Source organism: Lissotriton vulgaris, chromosome 2_1 (genome assembly GCF_964263255.1).
Source record: "Lissotriton vulgaris chromosome 2_1, aLisVul1.2, whole genome shotgun sequence".
Lineage (NCBI taxonomy): Eukaryota > Metazoa > Chordata > Amphibia > Caudata > Salamandridae > Lissotriton > Lissotriton vulgaris.
In genome coordinates, this window is record NC_141687.1 from 1,095,555,210 (window position 1) to 1,095,571,480 (window position 16,271).

Here is a 16,271-nt window from a genome sequence, read left to right on the forward strand (position 1 = left end):
CTACATTTGAGGCGTGGTCTCAGCTAACTCCATCATCACGGCCACAGCAAGGAAGAGGGCTAACGTGGCCACTACTTCTGGACCTCCTCCTGATAAGGAGAGCAAAAGGATGGACTTAGTGGGCAGAAGGATCGAACGGAATGCCGCAACCCAATGGCGCATGGCTAATTCCAATGCCCTCATAAACAGGCACATGTACCAGATCATGGAGGAGCTAGGAAAACTCGTGAAAGACCTACCCCAGGAGGCCAGGTAGAAGGCCGAGAAACTGGTGGAAGACAGGAAGAATGCAGCAAATTGTTGCCTCAAGACGGCCCTGGATGGAGCAGACACCTCCAGCAGGCTCATGATGATGGGTCTCATGGAAAGAAGACACGCATGGCTCAGAATCTCGGGCTTCAAGCCTGAAGTGCAACACAGCATCTTGAACACTCCGTTCAACGGCGAGACGCTGTTCGGGACAACAGTTGACGACAAACTCAGTCAACTAAAGAAAGATAATGAAACTGCACGATCCATGGGAGCTTTGCAGTTCAGAGGCAACAAAAGGGGCACCCATTCACGGAGGCCCGGCGGAAGAGGTGGAAACCAGCCAGGTACTTCACACCAGGCTTTCCAACAGACGCACCAGGCTGACTCGCAGGTGCAACCGAGTCAACAGAAGCAGTCCTGGCAGTACCAGTCAAGGGGCCCGTCCTTTCGAGGGAGAGGAAATGGACGAGGACAGCATAAAAGAGGGGGCCAGCAGCCCGCCTCTAAATGACTTCAGAGACACCCGTGTGCCCGCCCACAGAAAGGATCCCAGGGGGCAGCACGTACAAAGGGGTCAGGACACAATGGACAACTTCCACCACGTAACACCAGTGGGTGGAAGATTAGGATTCTACCTCCAGGAATGGAGAGAGATCACATCAGACAAATGGATTCTAAACATCATCCAATTCGGATACTGCTTAGAATTGGAAGGGAGGCCAACAAGCAGGAGACCAAAGCGAAAGCCACTAGCAAACGAACAGCTACAGCGGCTTCAGGAAGAAGCAAGAGAGCTCCTACAGAAGGAGGCCATATAACGGGTTCCCTTCAAAGAAAGAAACAAGGGAATATACTCAACGTATTTCCTCGTGCCAAAGGTCGATGAGACCCATTCTGGACCTCAGGTTCCTGAACACATTAATAAGAACACAAAAATTCAAAATGACACCCCTGCAGGAGGTGCTACCGCAATTGCAGATTGGGGACTTCATGGTCACGATAGACCTCAAGGACGCCTACCTGCACATACCAATGAACGTAACGCACAAACATATGCTCAGGTTCACGGTCGGAGACAGCCACTACCAGTTCACAACACTAGCCTTCGGTCTAAAATCAGCACCGAGGGTATTCACAAAGTGCCTCGCGGCAGTCGCAGCGCACCTACGAAGGCAGGGAATACACGTATATCCTTACCTGGACGACTGGCTAGTGAAAGCAAACTCGTACCAGAAATGCAAGAAAGACGCACATGCAGTGACGAGCACGCTGATAAACTTGGGGTTCTCCATCCATTGGAAAAAATCATCAATGGAGCCGGAACAAGTAAAGATCTTCCTGGGGGCACAGAGCAACACCCTACAGGGCAGAGTGTTCCCCAGCAACAAGAGAGCAGGGGCCCTGGTGAGGGAAACTCGCCTCTACCGGAAGGGACAAGCTCAGACAGTGAGGACTGCGAGCACGATCTTGGGGATGATGGCATCATGCATCCACTTGGTACCAAACGTACGCCTTCACATGAGACCCATCAAAGAATGGCTCCAGGAACAATGGTCACAAGCTTCAGGAAGTTGGGAGGATCTAGTGGTTGTGACGCACGCAGTGCAGAAGGAAATGGCATGGTGGACCATCGAGAACATAGCAAAGGGAAAACCTCTTACACCCCCAACACCAACAGTGACCATCACCACAGACGCATCCCTGATGGGATGGGGCGCTCACATGGAAGAGCTCAAAGTGAGGGGTCTGTGGACACCAGCAGATGCGACACAGCACATCAATTATCTAGAATTGAAAACAATCTTCCTTGCATTGAAAGCCTTCCAAACAAGACTGTACAAGCAGAGGGTGTTGCTGCAGACAGACAACACCACAGCGATGTTCTACATCAACAAGCAGGGTGGAACACAGTCCACAATGCTTTCAACAATGGCGCAGGAGATATGGAGATGGGCCATCCCCCTCAGGATAGACCTACTGGCGATACACCTACCGGGGAAGGAGAACATTCAGGCAGACTGGCGGAGCAGACAGACATCGGCATCCCACGAGTGGGAGCTCAATGCTCAGGAGACGAAGTGGTTGTTCAACAAGTGGGGAACACCTTCAGTGGACCTGTTTGCAACACGCCAGAATGCCAAATGCCGAAGCTTCGCATCCAGACAACCCGAAGAAGGGTCCCTTGGGAATGCCCTATGGATAGATTGGTGCGGGACATTTGCTTACGCTTTTCCCCTGATACCACTGTTACACAGAGTACTGAGCAAGTGCAGAGCGAGCAACATGACCCTGATGCTGGTCGCACCACAGTGGGCCAGACAGACATGGTACTCTCAGATCATGGAGATGGCACAGAGTGCACCCCACAGATTCGGCAGAAGAAAAGACCTGCTCTCCATGCACAACGGAGAGGTACTGCACCCAGAGCCAGAGAGCCTGAGCCTAGTGGCGTGGCTCCTGAGGACATAGAATTCGCACACTTGAGGCTGCCGGAGAGCACCCTCAGGGTCCTTCGGGAGGCACGAAGGCCCAGCACACGGATGTGCTACGTGGCAAAGTGGAAGAGATTCACAATATGGTGCAGGAAGGAAAGACTTCACAATAAAATGAAGAAGGACTCCACAGTGCTAAAATACCTCACGCACTTACTGGAGAAAAAACTCAGCTCGTCCTCCTTAAGAGTACACTTGGCAGCGATAGTCGCCTATACAAGGGGTGAGATGGGCAGGAGTTTCTTCACGTCACAGGTTGTGAAGAGATTCCTGGAAGGAGCGAAGAGCATCGCACCACCCAAGCGGGTGCCACCACCGACATGGAACTTGAACATAGTCCTGACGGAACTCATGAAGGAGCCTTTTGAACACTCCACAAGGCCTCACTAGAAATGCTGACCATGAAGACAGCTTTCTTGGTTGCAATAACGTCCCTACGCCGAGTGAGCGAGCTTCAAGCGCTAACACTGCAGGAACCATACATACAAATACACAATGACAGGGTTGTGATGAGGACTGACCCACACTACTTGCAAAAGGTGGTGTCCAAATTCCATATGAACCAGTCCATACAGATACCGAGTTTTTTCCAAAAACCAACAAATAGCGCAGAGCGAGCTCTTCACACCCTAGACGCCAGAAGGGCGGTCATGCACTATATCGAGAGGACAAAAGGACACAGGAAGACAAAGCAGTTCTTCGTGTCATTCGCCAACAGTTTCATGGGAAAGGCAGTAACCAAGAACACTATTGCACGATGGATCGCGCAAACAATCCAACTCTGCCACAAACGGGCAGGGCAAGAACTAGCAGAGGGGCCACGTGCCCACTCCACTAGGAAAAAAGGTGCGACAATAGCCTTCCTGGCTAATACACCCATACAAGACATATGCCTGGCGGCAACATGGGCTTCAGTGCACACATTCACGAAGCACTACTGTGTTGATGTTCAGATGAACAGAGAAGCACAAGTCGGACAAAGGGTGCTCCAGCACATATTCAAGAACCAAAGCTCATCTTCCACCCAGCCGCCACAGAAATGAGAAACCGCTACAAAATCTATGCACAGCATAGTGAATCCAGAAAGATTCACGCTGCAAAACGAATAGTTTCTTACCTGTCGGTGTAGTTTTGCAGCTTGATGATCTTTCTGATTCACTAGCGAACCCACCCACCTCCGCCAGAAAGATGAGGCTGGAGAGGAAAGAGGTGGTCAAAAAAAAAAAAAAAAAAAAAAAGAAAAAAGCAGAAATGATTTTATATACAAAGCGGTTAAAAGAAGTTTCACCTACATAGAACATTGCCATCACTTCGGAGACGAAAGAAACACGGAAAAAAAGAATCCGAAGATGGCGCCCATGCCGACGTCACCGGAAATACACCCAAGGAGGGGTGACGCCGACGCCCACCTGGGCGACGAAAAAAAAAAAAAAGAAAAGACTACGAATCCGGACCCAACCACAAGACTGCGGAATTTGCACAGCATAGTGGATCCAGAAAGATCATCAAGCTGCAAAACTACACCGACAGGTAAGAAACTATTCGTTATTATTCTTCAGGAAGCACATCTTCTTAAAGAAGAGACAGTCTCTCTCTTTAAAAATAAAGGATGGGTGGGCCCATACGTATGCACTAGTCAGACAGCAAATATCAGAGGAGTCCTAATTATATTTAAGAAATCATCCAAAGTGCACAACTTACAGCAACTGGTTGACTCAACTTACAGCAACTGGTAGCAGATGGGTTATCATTAAAGTTATGATAAGGGAGACTCTGTTTACCCTGGTCGGTTATTATGGTCCTAACCATGGTGACCCCTCCTGTCTTGAGACTATTTTTTCTCATCTATTAGATTTTCCTGAACCGATAATCCTAGCCGGAGACTTAAACATAGTCTTGAACCCTGCAATAGACAAGACTCCAAATAGAAGAGCCATGGTCCCTTCAAGATCTCTGGATTTCCTATTCGAGGCAATAGCTTTCGTAGATATATGGAGGGAAAGATCAGGTCAGCAGCCAGGCGTATTGTTTCGAAATTACAAATATCACCGCCAATCCAGAATAGATTATGTGCTGATAAGTAACTTGCTAAGAGACAGAGTCAACAAAATGTCATACCTAGCCAACCATCTCTCAGATCACTCCGATATCCTTTTGTGTCTAGAATGTCCATTATCTGGTCCTACCTGGACATGGTTGTTTGACCGTTCCTTACTCTTTGAGAAAGAGGAGAAGTCCTTTTTACTACAAGAAACCGAATGGTTTCTGGAAATGAATTTAGGGTCAACTCCTATGGCTAATGTATGGGACTCTCTAAAAGCTTTTGTGCGTAGCCAAATCACCAGCAGGACATGCTTTAGAAGTAAAAGCTATAAAGAAGAGGTACTATCTATGGAAGGAAAGCTAAAGTATGCAGAGGCCGAATTAATTAACCAAGCCTCCCCTAAAATCCAGCAAAAACGGAAAGCTAAGTGGGACAGCTTAAAGGGACAGTTAGAGAATATCTTGCACTCCAGGCTTATTCGTAGATGGGAGGCCAGTAAAATTTCCCATTTTGAGTATGGGGAGGGTGCAGGCAAGCTCCTTGCATGGAAATCCAAAGTAGACCGGGTGAGGAATCCTATTAAAGAAATTATTAAAGAAATTATTAGCGGTAATTCTCTTCAGATGGGGAAATTAGTCCAGCTTTTCACACCTATTTTCAGGATATCTATCACAAAGACAAAATCCTGGATATCCTTCGTGTCCAGAGTTGGCTGGGGGACATCCCCCTTCCCTCCCTGAAGCCTGATCAACAACAGCATCTAGATCAGGTTTTCACCCAAACTGAGGTCAGAGTAGCTATTCAAAGCTGTAAGAACGGGAAAGCAGCGGGCCCTGACGGCCTCCCAGCGGAGATCTATAAGATTTTGGGAGATAAGATCATCCCCACTCTTTCATTGCTTTTTAATCATGTGTTAGAGGCGGTCTAGGGCTCCCAGATTCATGGAATGATGCTACAATTATCCTGAGTTTGAAACCTGGGAAATCTCCATCAAGCTGCCGGTCATATAGACCTAGATCACTTTTGAATGTAGATTATAAAATTTTTACTTCAATTTTAGCAGCAGGATTGGGCCTTGTAGTGGGAGATATCCTTCACTCCGATCAGAAGGGCTTTGTCAGGAACCTGCAGCTTTCAGACCTCACCTATGATTTCATCAGCGCAATTGATCTTGCCTCTGCATACTCCCTCCCATTGGCTGCCATGACTTTGGATGCCACCAAGGCATTCGACAGAGTGAATTGGATCTATCTGTCGAAGGTCCTGAGGAAGTTTAATTTAGGGGGAAAATGTTGCCGAATGGTCCAGTTGATTTATCAGAATCCAACTGCCAGACTCCTGGTTAACGGAAATATTACTGACCTCTTTAAGATCACAAGAGGGGCCAGACAGGGCTGCCCACCCTCCCCTCTTCTTTTCGAGCTATACATTGAGCCGTTTGCTCAACGGCTTAGGGATGACCCCAATATCCAGCCTTTTAAGTATGGGGAGTAAGAGAGGAAGGTAGCCCTTTACCATGACGACATCTTAGTTCTTTCTGCTAACTTACAGTTAACTTTTCCAGCTGTCATCAGTCTAGCCCAGGAGTTTGGTTCTGTCTCCGAATATGAAATGAATGCCTCGAAGACGGAAACCATGACTTGGAATCTTAAAGAGACTCAACACCAGCACCAGATTAGTTCCAAAATGAGATACTCGGAGTCCATGTTCTTCAAGACATCACTGAGATTGCCGATACCAACATGGCCATGGTGGGAAGGGACTGTCGGAGGCTAATGAAATCTTGGGTCCTACTTCCCCTATCCATCTTAGGCAGAATCAATCTAATTAAGATGTCGATACTCCCGAAGATCACTTTTCTTTTTAATTGCATTCCCCTTCATTTCGAAAAATCTACTATCGATAAGTTGCAGAGGGAAATTAACTCATTTGTTTGGGCGTCCAAATCACCTAGGATTGCCTGGAAAAAGCTGGGGTGGAGGAGAGAAAAGGGAGGCCTAGCTTTACCAGATCTCCAGCTGTATGCCTGGGCTTTCCAACTTTCACATTCAGGCATGTTGTTGAGAATGTCTGTGAACAATGGTGCTGGGATGATGTTTTTGGCTATGCTTAGAGGTGCCAAATTGTAAGCAAAGGGTTTCCTGTTCAAATTCGGGGTTCCGAAGTTTAAAAAAAAAGTTACGCTGAAGGTTCTCCAGGGGGTGGCTAAAACTTGGGCCAAATTGAGGGGTTCAATGGCACTTGGTTATTTTTCCAGCTTGGCTCCCCTATGGGATTCCCCAGGGGCTCCAGAGTGCTTAAAGGACAGGTTGGCAATACCTTTGAGAGAAGTTGGGTTGGTGGTTTTGGGAGACCTGCTCCCTGGAGGCACCCTTGTGTCATGGGAACAACTTGAGGACAGGGTTGGAGTAGGTCTTTCCCGATTTAAATATCTTAAAATGGTAAGCTGGGTTCAATCCCACCCACAACGAAATTGTAAGAACGCTACAGGTTATGGTAGTTTTTTAGAACGACAGCTCGTGACCAAGCCCCCAGGTAGGAAGGAAGTCTTTTTGGTATCAAGCCCTGCTTGAAGAAGTGGACGGCGAATTCAGTCTTGCTGAGGAACTGTGGGGTGGCTCCTTACCTACACATGACTGTGTTCAACTATGGCAGAATTCTTACAAGACCTTACATGAAGTTGTGAAACCAGCCTGGTTAAAAAGGAACCACCTGTTTAACATACACAGGGCCTATTCACTCCCCATAAACTGTCAAAAATCACCAAAGAGCCAGAGAGAGTTGTAGGAAATGCGGGCTGGTTTCTGCTTCTGACATCCACATGTTTAAGCAATGTCCAGCCCTGGCTTCCTTTTTGGGAAAGTGTTGGAAACTTTTTGACAAGCCCCTTGGTATAGTCTATTAACATCCACTTAACCCTAATTATATTTGGCTCTGCGGATAAAGTTATTGGCCCTGCTGGAGCTTTGTTTTTCTATACTATCGTCCAAGCCAGGAGGCAAATTTGTAGAAGATGGACAGAATCTACCCCGCCCCTCTTTTCTAGATTGGCAGTCTTTGGGTTTGGCAGTTTCTAAGTTTGATCTTGCCAGATCAGGCAATAAAAAGAAGAGAGCATTTTGGAATCTTCTGCAACTTAGATGGGGCTATGAGATGACGGGCTGAGGAGTTTTTTTGTCTTCCCTAAGTCCTGTGATTATGCCGCTAACACTCTCCGGGCTAAGTCGGGTATTGCCAGATTTCTGGTAGTTCTACGACGAAAGTCACCTAGCTCCTAGAGCTTGGCAGAAGAGGTATCTCAGTTGGTTTCTTCATTGATCCCCAAGTTGCTCTGGTACCAGTAGGCGGGTCTCCACTTCCAACAGCCTATGTTCCTCAGCTTGCTGAGTGTGAGTACAGACATCTAGGGTGTGATTTGAAGTGAGATTGGTGGCTAATGAGAAAAAAAACTGCAAAAAACATTCACCCTGCTAGTTCTCTCCCCCCCCCCCCCCTTTAGGTTGTAATAAAATGTTTTTTTAATAAAGTCTACAAGACTCTGTGGCCTATATAACTCCAAAAGACCATTTAACTGCCCACTGTGCTTTCAAAATAGTGCCTACTGTTCTTTCGGTATTTCCCACTTCACAGAACATTGAAAAGAAATGCACACTACTCTGTGGAGCACTGTCCTCCCCTTCAAGGCACCAAGAATTAGCCAAAATGTGGTGATCTGGCTGCCGAAATTCTGTACAGATTTGTGTAGCATTCAGTACCTGCAAATATTTGTGGTTTGCTGACATTATTCTTGGTAAATCCATGCATATTTATGGGTTTTCCAAAAAAAGTATCTGTTCAGACCTAACTGACATCACAACTAAAATGTAATAATTTATCATTTTAAAATAGTGAAGTAATTTTCTTACTAATGACAGATTCTGGCGCCAGTATTACACTGTAATAAAGATGTGTATAGTTATTTAGGTCTTGCACAGACAGTGCATGCACCGTCTCTTCGAGACATTTTGTTTACCCTTGGTGGGCTTAGAGCTCTCCAATTACTTAAACTTCACAGCCACTCTTGATGCAGTCAGCAGTTTCCTCTTCTCGCAGGTGAACATCTTCTAGAGCATGGCCCAAGTACTTGATTCCTTACACTGCTCGCACTTTTGGGAGCTATTGTTTTCTTTTTGTTGAGCCACTCCACAGAGTGTATCTTTCATTGCTGGCTCTGTCATCTGCTTCTTCCCTTTGTCTATGTGTGCTTGTTACCCCTCCCTCCCATTGCTGTGCATCCACCCTCTCATTCTCTGTATCTGGTTGCTTATTTAGCTTTCCCCATTGTCCTGCATCTCGGCCACATCCTTACTGTTTTTATCTTTTTTAAACAATTTTAATTTAACTGAGTTTGTGTTTAAGGCATGACAGCAAGGGGACCTTGCACATGAGTGTTTGTTTCTTCTCAGATCAATCACTCGTTATCACATTAGGGGAACTGCTCGCCTGTAATACACTTACTTTATCACATTCCGTTTCCTTTAGGATAAGAAATTGTACTTCGAACTCTCTCTTCACTTGCAGTGTTAGTGGGGAAATTTCATTCATATTTTGTACTGGACTTTTGTGGGTTAAATGGCCACTGATCTGCAGATAACGAGATCAGTATTGCCATGTTATTTGTTATGTGCAAAGCTCTGGCCTTTGAACCTGGAGAACCCCAATCAAGTCCCAGTGACACCACAACTTCTTGTTCACAGCTCAAATAAATTAAACAGCTAGACCTGTTGGCTTTGCCAATGCTCGTTTATACAGGTTTTGCAGTCTTCCAGCACTCATGATGCAACATAGTATTTACAAAGAGCTTCCTGATGCAAACCTACTGCCTTGACACACTGGCAAAAAAGGTGTTTCCGCTAATGGTTATACTGTTTGATTTATTAGTTTCAGATGATGGCAGTCTGTTGAGTAGGCCACACAGAAATTTGCACAAATTAAATTAAATAGGACACAGCTCTTTGTAACAAGCATTCAGATCCCTGAACCTATCTTGTGGAGAAATTACATTTGTGATGGTGGTGCAAATTAGTTAAGGTGGATGTATAAACAACGAAATAATCTAGTCTCCACTCCCCCTTAACATTGCAAGTGAAAGCAGTATGGGAAGCACATTTTCTTATTTGAAACAAAACTGACTTTGCATGAGAGGACCTATGTTCGAGGCTTTTGAGCTGCAGATTACACACTGTGCATATATCGCCATATATGGGCCTGGATGCTTGCAGTTTTTTGTCCTGAAAAGTCTTTGGAAGTCAACTGATAGGTGACTCCTCCTTTGGACAATAGTGCGCATTGCCATCGGCTCCATCCTTAGATTGTTTTTTCCGCCATCGGGCTCAGATGTGTTTCCTGCGCTCCGGTTTGGAACCGATTTTCCTTTGGCGCGCAATCCTCACCCAGTTCAACGGTATTGTCTCGATCACGCTTCCCATTGACGCAACTCTTCATTACTCAAAGTCTTCAATTCCGGTCGTCGACGAAGGCCTTCGTGCCTACCTGGGCCTTACTCTCTGGCTCATGGAAAGGACGCCATTTAAGAAGTGTCCTCAATGTGGGTCGAAGTTTCCCCACATTGATCTACATGAGGTGTGCATCCTTTGCCTCTCACCGGAGCACGAGGCCAGAGACTGTTCCGCTTGTGCCTCCTTCCACTACAAGAAGAGGATTCGGGATTGACGAGCTCGAAGAACCATGTCTCGCTCGTCATCTTCGATCCCGGACAACATTTTCCAAGAGGGCGTCGACAGGCCAGAGCAGGAGCAACAACAGCGACTCAGAGGCCGACGACTCAGACGTCAAGGACATCTTTCCGGCACAGAGAATCGTAAGTACACATGTCGACCCCGACCCTTCCTCGACACCCTCCAAAAAGGCTTTGGTCACACCCTCGCCTTCGGGCCCGGGTGCACACGAGAGACTGCTTTCCATGCCCCGCTTCCCTTCAGGCGACTCGGGTTCGAGTCAGCCTAACCCCGGTGCTGGCACACACCTACCGGCACAGAAAAAGAAGCCATCTTCCACCTCCAAGCCAGCTGCTTCCACATCTAAGCACTCGGTGCCTAAGACTGGCACCTGCTCCTCGGCACCAAAACCACACTCTGAGCCGAGCAAGAAATTGCCACCGAAAGCACCAGACTCCCATGCTTCGGAGCCGAAAAATCCACCAGAGCCGAAAAAAGCTTTGGAGCAGAAAAAGACAAACGGCCCACCGGACAAAGACACTACAAAAGAACATGTTTCTGAACCAAAGATGCTACCGGTTCAGTGCCTAAAAAGCCTACGGAACCAAAAACCTCAGCGCCAAAGGATCTACCTCGCACAGAGTAACTATTCCATACAGATCCTACACAAAAGACACTGGTTAAATATCCCAAAACTGGTCGATTGACTCTTAGTTCTAAAAAAATTACCATTAGAGACACCTGATCCGGCTCCTCATCCTAAGAAGAAGGACATTGCGACTTCTCCCCTAAGAATACTTTCTCCTCCTCCTCCTCCACCACCTCCTCCCCTGCCACATCACTCCCCTACATCATCTCCTACTCCATTACAAGATGATGATGACTGGGATAACACCTCTGATGACACAGGGAATGGTGCAGATAATGAACCACTAGATAATCCTAGTCCTCCTGGCTCACCTGACCCTTGGGATGATTATAGTACCCCAGACATCCCTAACATCCCACAAGATGACATATACCCCTCCAGGCCTTCCCCACCAGAGGACACTATGGGATTTAACCAACTTGTCCATAGAGCTGCCCAATATCATGGAGTTGACCTACATACTGACCCAGTAGACGAAGACTTCCTTATGGATACCATTGATACAACACAAAGGTCCACCTCGATTTTACCTATGCTTAAAGGGGTTATTAAGCATGCGTCAGAGGTGTTCAAAGATCCAGTTAGGGCTTGAATCCTCAACCCCCAAATTGAGAAGAAATATAAGGCTGCCCCCTCAGACCCAGCCTACATTAAAGGGCTTGCACCACTAGACTCCCTTGTAGTCTCCAATGCACGCAAAAGAGCCAATTCCCAAACATCAGGCGAGGCTCCCCCACCAGATAAAGAGTCTAAACTCCTAGACACCTCAGGCAAGCGAACGGCGTCACAAGCAGCAAACATTTGGCGTATTGCTAATACTCCAGCATTATTAGCAAGGTACGACAGGGCACACACATTATGACGAGTTAGAATCCATAATGCAGCACCTTCCTGACAAGTACAAGAATAGGGCCAATGAACTTATACAGAGGGTAAAACCTTCACCAATACCTCTATTTGTTGTACCATAGATGCAGCAAATACCGCTTCAAGGGCAATTAATACTAATGTCCTTTTGCGTAGGAATGCCTGGCTATGCATTTCAGGTTTCAAACCTGAAGTCCAAAGTGCCAAAGTCAATCAACCCTTCGATGAGCAACACTTATTTGGGCCTAATTTGGACATATCCCTTGAAAAAATGAAAAAGGATACGCACACAGCTAAATCTATGGGAGCCTTGCAGTCGCAAGCTCCCAGACGTTCTTTTCGTCGCTCATCCTATAGAAGCACCACTAGAGGCTACTCCTTAGATAGTCCCTCTACTTTTTACAAAGACGCTCCACAAACCACCTACAATAATGGCTATCAAAGAGGGGGTTACAGGGGTAACAACAATAAAGGCAGAGGCAAAACTAACAACTCCCACTCTGCCTCCACCCCTGCCCAATGACTTCCCTCCAATTCCCCCACCACATTCCACTCCAGTTGGGGGAAGACTACAACAATTCCTTCCTGTTTGGACCAACATCACATCAGACAAGTGGGTGCGAAAAATAATTCAAGCAGGTTACTGTCTCGAACTAACCTCTACCCCCCCCCCCCCCCAACATACCACCCAAACAGCGTCTAATGTCACAAGAACATTTGCTACTGCTCAGGCAGGAGGTAATATCCGTCCTACAAAAAAGCGCAATAGAACCAGATCCACTGCATCAACAAAACAAGGGAGTTTACTTCCTGTAATTTCTTATCCCAAAAAAGGACGGCTCTCTAAGGCCTATTCTAGACCTCCGACCACTAAACCTGTACATACATTCAGACCACTTCCATATGGTCACACTCCAACAGGTCCTTCCTCTCATTTTACAAAATGACTTTCTTGCCACTATAGATCTCAAGGACGCCTATTTCCACATTCCCATTCACACAACTCACAGAAAGTATCTCAGATTTGTACTAGACGGTCAGCACCATCAATTCAAGGTACTCCCATTCGGAGTCACAACAGCACCAAGAGTATTTACCAAGTGCCTAGCAGTAGTAGCTGCACACTTAAGAAGACAGCACATTCACGTCTTCCCATATCTCAACGATCGGCTCATAAAAGCCAGCTCATACAGTCAGTGTGTACAACACACTAACACCACCATCCAATTACTCCACAACTTGGGGTTGACAGTAAACCACACCAAGTCCCACCTGCAACCGTCCGACGTACAAAATATCTCCGTGCCACAATAAACTCCTCAACAGGGCTAGCTATTTCCTCACCTGCCAGGATAGCAAATATGCAAGCTCTTCTAACAAAATTCCAACCGCAACACTCTCTTCCAGCTCGAGTGTTCAGGCAACTCATAGGAATGATGACCTCTTGCATATTCATAGTGCCTCATGCAAGTCTATAGATGCGTCCTCTTCAAGAGTGCTTAGCACGACAATGGAACCAGGCTCAAGGTCAATTAACAGACCTAGTGTTGGTAAACGGTTGAACTCACCGCTCTCTGCAATGATGGAACACCAAAAACCTTTCCAAGGGCCGACCGTTCCTAGAGCCAGTTCTTCAAATAGTTATGACAGCAGACGCATCGCTCTCCGGCTGGGGAGCCCACCTCCTGCAGCACACCATGCAGGGCAGGTGTACACCGCAACAAAAGTTACTCCACATCAACCACCTGGAGTTACTAGCCATTTTTCTAGCCCTAAAAGCATTCCAAAAGCACATATCTTAGTTTGCACAGACAACATGACAGCCATGTACTACATAAACAAACAAGGAGGGACACACTCTCTGCAACTCTCTGTTACCACAGCAGATATGGAGATGGGCTATGCCTCTCAACAACTTCCTCTTAGCACAACATGTTCCAGGAGTACAAAACACATTAGCCGATCTGTTAAGCCGTCAGACACAACAGATCCACGAGTGGGAACTTCATCCACAAGTTCTTCAACCGTTCTTTCAGATGTGGGACAACCTCAGATAGACCTCTTCGCCACCCACGAAAACGCCAAATGCCCAAGCTTCGATGCCAGGTATCCACACCCGCTGTCCAAAGGCAATGCGATATGGATGAACTGGCCTGTCAAATTTGCGTACGCTTTTCCACCTCTCCCACTGCTTCCATTAGTGGTACGCAAACTTAAGCAACATTCCCTCACTGTCATTCTAGTTGCTCCAACTTGGGCCAGACAACCGTGGTACACCACACTGCTGCAAATTTCTGTGGTACCACACCAAAAGCTATACCTCTCTCCACGCTTCCTAACCCAGAACCATGGAGAGATAAGACACCCAGACCCAGCTAAGCTCAACCTAGCGATCTTGCTCCTGAGGTCTTAGAGTTCGGTTATCTTAACCTTTCTACTGACTGTATGAATGTTATTAAAGAAGCTAGACGTCCCACCACTAGAGCATGTTATGCAGCCAAGTGGAAACTTTTGTGATATACTGCCATAACAACGACATCAATCCTCTAGATGTGTCTGTTCAACACATCATAGGATACTTACTACACCTCCAAGGATGTAACTTAGCGTAAACATCTATTAGACTGCATCTTGCTGCCATTGCAGCATACCTACAAAATAGACATCTATCACTTTTTAGAGTACCTGCCATTAAAGCTTTTATGGAGGGCTTCAAAAGAATAATTCCTCCCAGAACACCACCTTTACCTGTGTGGAATTTAAACATTGTTCTCACACGGTTAATTGGACCCCCCTTTGAACCTTTACATAAAAGTGAACTGCAATTCTTAACTTGGAAAGTAGCTATTACTTCTCTAAGAAGAGTTAGTGAGCTACAAGCATTGACCATTCAAGAACCTTTTCTGCAAATGCATCATAATAAGGTTGTTCTCCGTACCAATCCTAAATTCCTTCCAAAAGTCATTTTGCCCTTCCATCTCAATCAATCTGTAGAGCTGCCCGTATTCTTCTCGCAGCCACAGTCGCAGAAAGAGCTCTTCATACCTTAGATGTCAAAAGAGCATTGCTTTACTACATTGAAAGAACACAACCCTTTAGTAAAACTAATCAGCTTTTTGTGTCTTTCTCACCACCACACAAAGGCAACCCCATATCAAAATCTGAGCTAGCTAGTTGGATTGTCAAATGTATACAAATTTGCTACCACAAAGCTAAACGTATGTTATCTGTTCCTCCTAAAGCCCATTCTACTAGAAATATAGGGGCTTCAATTGCATTTTTAGGGAACATTCCCTTAGATTACATTTGCAAAGCAGCTACATGGTCTACACCGCACACATTCACAAAACACTATTGTGTAGATGTGCAAACTAAACAACAAGCTACTGTGGGCCCGGCTGTACTTAAAACACTGTTTCAAACTACTGCAACAGATACGGGTGGTCGCCGCTAAGAGTGGGTACTGCTATACCATCTATGCACAGTTTGTAATCTGCAGCTCATATGCCTCGAAAAGAAAATGCTACTTACCAGTATTCATCTGTTCTTGGCATGTAGAGCTGCAGAGTTACACATGCCCACCCGCCTCCCCGGCTACCTTTATTTGTTCCAGTATTATCTTAATTAGATACAGCTTACATGAGCATCCTTCCTGTTTCTTACAAAACTCCATCATTTCCCTGCTGGAGTAAAACAATCTAAGAATGGAGCTGATGCCCATGCACACTATTGTCCAAAGGAGGAGTCACCTATCTCGTGACTTCCAAAGACTTTTCAGGTCAAAAAACAACTGCAAACATCCGGGCCCAACACTAGGTGTTGATCTATGCACAGTGTGTAACTCTGCAGCTCTACATGCCAAGAACCGATGCATACTGGTAAGTAGCATTTTCCTTCCCTTTATTCCACCTGGGATAATACGGTCTTTCATTTGTTGTGCTAGACCTCTTTAAACAATAGTAGTGACTGTACCACAGCCTAAGTTGTATTCCCCTCGAACAATGCTGCCTTTCAATTATTTTGTTAAGCAACTTTAAATAATAGTTGTGAGTGCCCAAACACATGATGTGTACAAGTTACACAGGAAAGTATTACCCTTCTCTTATTTTAGCTTATGGGTGTCCAAAAGGCGACCAAGAAGGCAACATTCACCTTTTAATTTACCTTTGTTCCACCATGCACAGTGCTGCCTTTCACTTATATTAGAGAGCTTTAAACTACATTTGCGACTGCACCTCACCCACAACCTA

The 16,271-nt window shown here is 46.1% G+C and overlaps 1 protein-coding gene and 1 pseudogene across 5 annotated transcripts in view; both read left to right on the plus strand.

The window, feature by feature from the left end:
• ARHGEF12 (Rho guanine nucleotide exchange factor 12) overlaps positions 1 to 16,271 on the plus strand; it is an 888,740-nt gene that overhangs the window by 303,805 nt on the left and 568,664 nt on the right. The window lies entirely within an intron of this gene.
• On the plus strand, positions 119 to 11,746 carry LOC147731647 (uncharacterized; annotated as a pseudogene). Its single transcript, XR_015308665.1, has 3 exons — positions 119 to 2,373; positions 10,770 to 11,147; positions 11,241 to 11,746. The product of XR_015308665.1 is annotated as an uncharacterized LOC147731647 (transcript).